Source organism: Acromyrmex echinatior, chromosome 11, assembly GCF_024713525.1.
Source record: "Acromyrmex echinatior isolate Ae372 chromosome 11, ASM2471352v2, whole genome shotgun sequence".
NCBI classification, from domain to species: Eukaryota; Metazoa; Arthropoda; class Insecta; order Hymenoptera; family Formicidae; genus Acromyrmex; species Acromyrmex echinatior.
In genome coordinates this window covers 2,281,929-2,287,584 of record NC_141862.1, presented here as the reverse complement: position 1 = coordinate 2,287,584, position 5,656 = coordinate 2,281,929, and the positions used below count along the sequence as shown (strand labels likewise).

The 5,656-nt window shown below is 33.0% G+C and overlaps 1 long non-coding RNA gene across 1 annotated transcript; it reads right to left on the bottom strand.

Annotated features, from left to right (window-relative positions):
* Positions 1–3,580: 3,580 nt before the first annotated feature.
* On the bottom strand, positions 3,581–5,403 carry LOC147908023 (uncharacterized). The gene is made up of 2 exons (XR_015546650.1): positions 4,769–5,403; positions 3,581–4,663 (listed from the first exon to the last, which is right to left on the bottom strand). It is a non-coding gene; the product is annotated as an uncharacterized LOC147908023 (long non-coding RNA).
* Positions 5,404–5,656: the final 253 nt, after the last annotated feature.

Genomic DNA, 5,656 nt, shown 5'->3' with positions numbered 1-5,656 from the left:
AATTGACGACAATTTATTGTGTTTTTTGTTTTCAAATCAGTTAAGAAGGAAAACATTCTTTTCGCATCGGCATTTGAATTTGGAAGAGATCGTACAGCATTTAAAAGTTTTGTTAAGTTTGGATATTTATCAATATTCTTTGAATGTTGCAAAATTTATTTCCACATATCATCGAATCTTAATTTAGCGAGACTGATTTTCTTCTGTAATGCAAAATCTAATGGCAATGCAAACCATTCTTTCTTTAAAGCGTCTTCATCGAAACCATCGATAGTTTGAGCTACGAATAAAACATTGCTGAATGATGTTTCTCTATCAGTATCTTGTAAACATACTGAAGGTCCAAAAACATTTAATTTTGATAAAAAAATATCGTTTTTACAGGCAATCTTTTACGAATTTCCTCAGCAGCAGTCATGTAAAACATCAAACAGTTGCTTTGAATTATTATAACTACATTTTCGTGTCCTTGCATCATTAATTCATTAGATTAAGATATTCCTAACATTCTGATCCTAAGTTAATTTCATCAAGATTTCTTTGATTTTCTTTTAAAGAAAACAGTATATGTACAGAAAAACATTGTACATGCTCATTTTTTAAAAAATTTTGGCATATTTTATAAAGCAATGTTAAAGATTTTGGTTGTAATTCATGAATTCCTGTTTAATGATTCCTATCTAATGATTGAAAATGTGCATCAAATTTATTAAAAAAATCTAAAATATACTGTAAGAAAAGAAAATAAGCTTTTGTCTTTACATTATCCATTATAGACAATAAATCTTTGGCAGGACCTGCTTTTTCGCTTACAACTATTTCATAAAGGAAGTATCTTATTGTATCCCAATATTCTACAAGTCTTTCAACACAAAAATAGCGAGAAAGCCAGCGCATATCACATAATTTTAATATTTTAAGACTTTTTTCTTGAAAACATTTACAAAATTCAGTGAATACAGCTGATGGTTTTGGATTTCTGTTAATATAGCTAGCAATCTTTTTAATAAATTCCTCGCAAAAATCGGGTTTATTGCACGCAGCATTCGCTACTAACGCGAAGGAATGGCAAAGGTACGAGAATGTTAGTAAACGTGAACATACTTGTTCCAATTTTTTTTTAAACGATAAATGTTTTCCTGTCATGACAGACGCATTATCACATGACAAGGCAACAATATTTGTAAATGGTATCTGTAATGTCCACATTTCATTTCTAAATGCTTCATACAACTTTTCTGCGCTGCAATCTCTAGCATCAATATCAATTAATTTGATTCCTAATTGCATTCCATTATCTAATGTTTTTGACTCAATGTATCGAACAAGAAAAGTCCATTTGTCATTACAAATATCAGATGTTTCATCGATAAATATTGTAAATTTTGTGTTCTGAATGTTGTTCACAACATGATCCATTTGAACTGGACTTAAAACATTTGTAATAATATTTGTACATTTTTTACGACTCATTTTCATGCTTTGTAATATATTAGGATCCTTTCCAATATATTGAAACAAACTAAGAATCTCATTTGCAGTTGTATGAGCAATATTTTTTTCCATGATTAATGTGGCAAATCTTATTTCTGCTTCTTTTATACGCTCCTCGAATAACAAAAGCGATTCATTATTTTGTACATTTAAATTTTCATTCGATTGTTCACTTGTTTCATTAAAAGAACTTTTACATTTGTTTACATGTGCTTCTACGTGACGATAAATGTGAGATAAATGAGCAGTAAGATACTTGTCACAGATTAAACAATAAAATTAGTTTTCATCATGTGGCGCTTCACGTAACCAACATTTGAACTGCTCAAAATATAACCATTTCTTTTTAAATGTTGATGTATTGTTACATTTTTTAATTGAAGTATCGTTAATAGATGATGAATGAATTGAAATATCGTCATTAATGGACAATATATTCTTTTCAAGATTATTTTTATGACACGCAGAATTCGCATGTCGCGAAACATATATTGAATCGCATGAATAATTTTTATTGCAGTAATAGTATAAAATCTCTAGGCTTCCTCCGCTCGCTGCGCTGAGGCATTGAGAATAGTTCCCTACACTGCAAGCGACCCGTAATTCGCATCACTGTTACCAACTCAGAGAAGAGATCAGGATGGGATCAAAACGAGGAATGCCCTGATATTTTTCTCTGTTTTCGTCAATTGTTTGCAGTATGTACTTATACTGTAAAATAGTGTAACGCAGCACTATGTTGTTTTCCTGCTAGATTGCTGGCTGGATTAGAATCTTACCATCGTATTGGCTGTCAGTGCCAATATCCTAGCAAACGAGAATGGATCAAAATGGATTGAAATTTTTTTCTATCCAAATGCGTATTTTAAATAGTGAATACTTTTTTTGGATTTAATTGGATTCAATTGGATTCAATTAGATTCAATTGGATATAATTGGATTGAAAAACTGCATTTCCTATTCAAAATTTTGAATTAAACAGTATTCACAATATGTGTGCACAGAAAAAGCTAATATTATTTTTAGATTAAAAGGCATAATGATATGCTCCATGCAATTCCTATAAATGAATAAAAATGCATTCAGGATTGAAAAGCATTCATTTTAACATTCGTGAATCAATATTTCTGAAAATCTGAATCCATTTCAATTTATTTCAATCCATTCTTGTTTGCTCGGACCATATTTTCGATAAATTTAAGAATATTTGTCATATTTAAAATGTTATTAATTTTTGAGGTACTTATGGATGGTTGTTGAAAATAGAAACATAACAATAACATTTTTTTTTAATTTACAAATAAGATGTTTTTTATCAAATTTATAACATTTTTCCATTTATATAAATTTTTGTTGTCACAATGCACGACAATGCACGTCCAAACGACTAATACCACATGTCATATTGATGGTTATAATGTCTTCTTCGGGCATATTGCCTCATATGCATCTCATATGCACATTTTTGCATATTTTTTATTTTTTGTTGCTCCCCACCATCGATGCTGTCGCGCGTCGTGGTCTCGAGCGAGTAGTGAGGATAGCTAGCTAGCTACGCTTGACGCGATTTCTTTAATCCTGGCTCTATGATGCTATTTCTTTCTAATATCTTAGGATGTATGTGATCCACTTCACGCTGTAAATATTGGGTCATCTAAAAAGTATCCGCGGTTTTTTGTCACTAGATGTGTGTTGATGGTCATATATCTAGTGACAAAATACCGCGGATACTTTTTAGATGACCCAATACTTTGAAGCATTTCTTTGATTGGTCAATTCGTAAAATTCTTTCTTCTGATTGGAAATACTTGCAGAATAAAGTTGATTACACTCTTACTTTACTATACTTTACTATACTTCGCAATTGATAAGTTCCATCACCACCAGGCGTCGACTTTTCTCAATAGAAAATTTACTTCGTTTTTAAATATAAATAATAAACTCACTGAGAAATTATGTTATGATTTTTCAATGTTTTAATCTTTATTGATCTCATCGAGTAATGAAATTTCGAAGCAATCGCAATCCGATGATGTTTGGAATTAATTAGTCTATATCCAAATAAATATGTAAAAATTTGTATATATGGGAGTACAAATTAGTTCGGTCCGTTTTTTTTGTGTTCAAAAATGCATTTATTTCAAAACAAAATGAATGAACAAATTAATTAAAGTATTGTCCATCGCTGGCTATTACTTTTTTTCATGTTTCAGGCAATTTTCGAATTCCATCTCGAAAAAATGACTCGTCTTTGGAGGCGATTCAATTTTGGAGCCAATTTTCGATTTCTGCGAAAGAAGTGAACCGGTGATTTGCCAAATCCTTCGGAACAACCAGTAATCAGAAGGAGCAATGTTCGGAGAATACGGCGGGTGCGGTAAAATCCCATTTGAACGTTTCCAAATATTTTTTTACGACTTTTGTGACATGAGGCCGAGCGTTGTCATGAAGAAAAATAACTTTGTCATGTCTGCGAGTATTCTGGCCGTTTTTCTCGCAATGCACGGCTCAAACGAATAAATTAGCCGATACCGATCGCCCGTAATGGAATCACCAGGTTTCAGCAGCTCATCGTAACAACACCCTTTTGGTCCCATCAGATACAGAGCATGATCTTCGAACCATGAATGTTCGGCTTTGGTGTTGATGTTAAGGTCGATGGCAACGATTGACCGGGCTTAGCGTAGTATTTTTTCTTCTTTGAGTTGTCGTAGAATATCCACTTCTCATCTCCAGTCACAATCCGATGTAAAAAACTTTTTCTTTGTTGTCTTTGAATCAGCTGTTCGCAAATGAAAAATCGCTTTTCAATGTCTCTCGGTTTCAATTCATAAGGCACCCAATTTCCTTGTTTTTGAATTATTCCCATGGCTCTCAATCGTGCAGAAACGGCTTGTTGAGTTACTCCCAATGATTCTGCAAGCTCCTCTTGCGTTTGACTCTAATCTTCTTCGAGTAATGCCTCTAATTCTTTGTCTTTAAATTTTTTTGGCTATCCAAAGCGAGGCTTGTCTTCAACGCTGAAATCTCCATCCTTGAAACGTCGAAATTATTCCCTACATGATTTATCAGTTGGAGCAATGTCACCATAAACTTAGACAAGCATTCGATGGGCTTCAGTTGTACTTTTCTTCCAATTAAAGCAGAAAATTAGAACCTCCCGCAAATGCTGCTTGGTTAACACAAAATTCAACATTTCAAACACAGTAAAAATCAATCATTTTATATGAAACTCAAAGCGATATAAATTGAATATTATTAACAGATGTCTAACCTCTCTGAAAACGCCAAAATCAGCTGTCACTATGAACCATTCACAACAGCCGGAGCCATCTTTTGGAAAACGGACCGAACTAATTTGTACTCCCATATATATTTCTTTGCTCGGTTATACCTTTGGATTTAGTTTCATATATTTACAAAAAATGTATAAATTCACGAAAAAAGAAATCCTTGACATAATGAAAAATAAAGAAGATATAGAAACATATATCTAGAACAGTTTGATATATTTTTGAAAAATTAAATATTTGCAAGGCAAATGTAGATGTTCCTGCCTTAATTCAACTAAAACGGTATAACCTAAAACGCAGATCTTGTTCAATGTTAATTGGCCCTTGCCGCGGAGCAGCAGCAATTCCGACCAGGGTGAACCTAGTAGCTGAAAGAAGTAACCGGGCGGGGGCGCCACCTGGAAGGAGAGGAGAGAAACAAAGTTCTCCACTCCTCCTTTAAAACAAAGACATGTTCATGGAAGTCAGATACTGAGGTTTAAAGATTTGAGATATACATAATTAAACAATACAAAGTAGGGGGGAGGGGATTGTTAATCATACAATGAATATTAAGGGAATGAAACGGGAAATGTTTTTTCAGGTAATCACGAAATTTAGTCGATTTATGAATTCAAAGTTTGCAATAAAAGAGAATATGATTAATGTCCTGATTTGGGTCACCACAGGGATATACAGGCGAATTGACAACATTTTTACGATGCAGGCTGTATGCTAGATTATAGTGGTTAGATCTAATTCTGGAGATGGTGACGATCTCCTCTCTTTTAAGATTCTTATGATAGAACCAAGGTTTAGCTGAATTACTTCTATGAAAATCATCATATAACTGCCCTTTAAATGTTGCGCAATGATTTAAGTATGCTTGA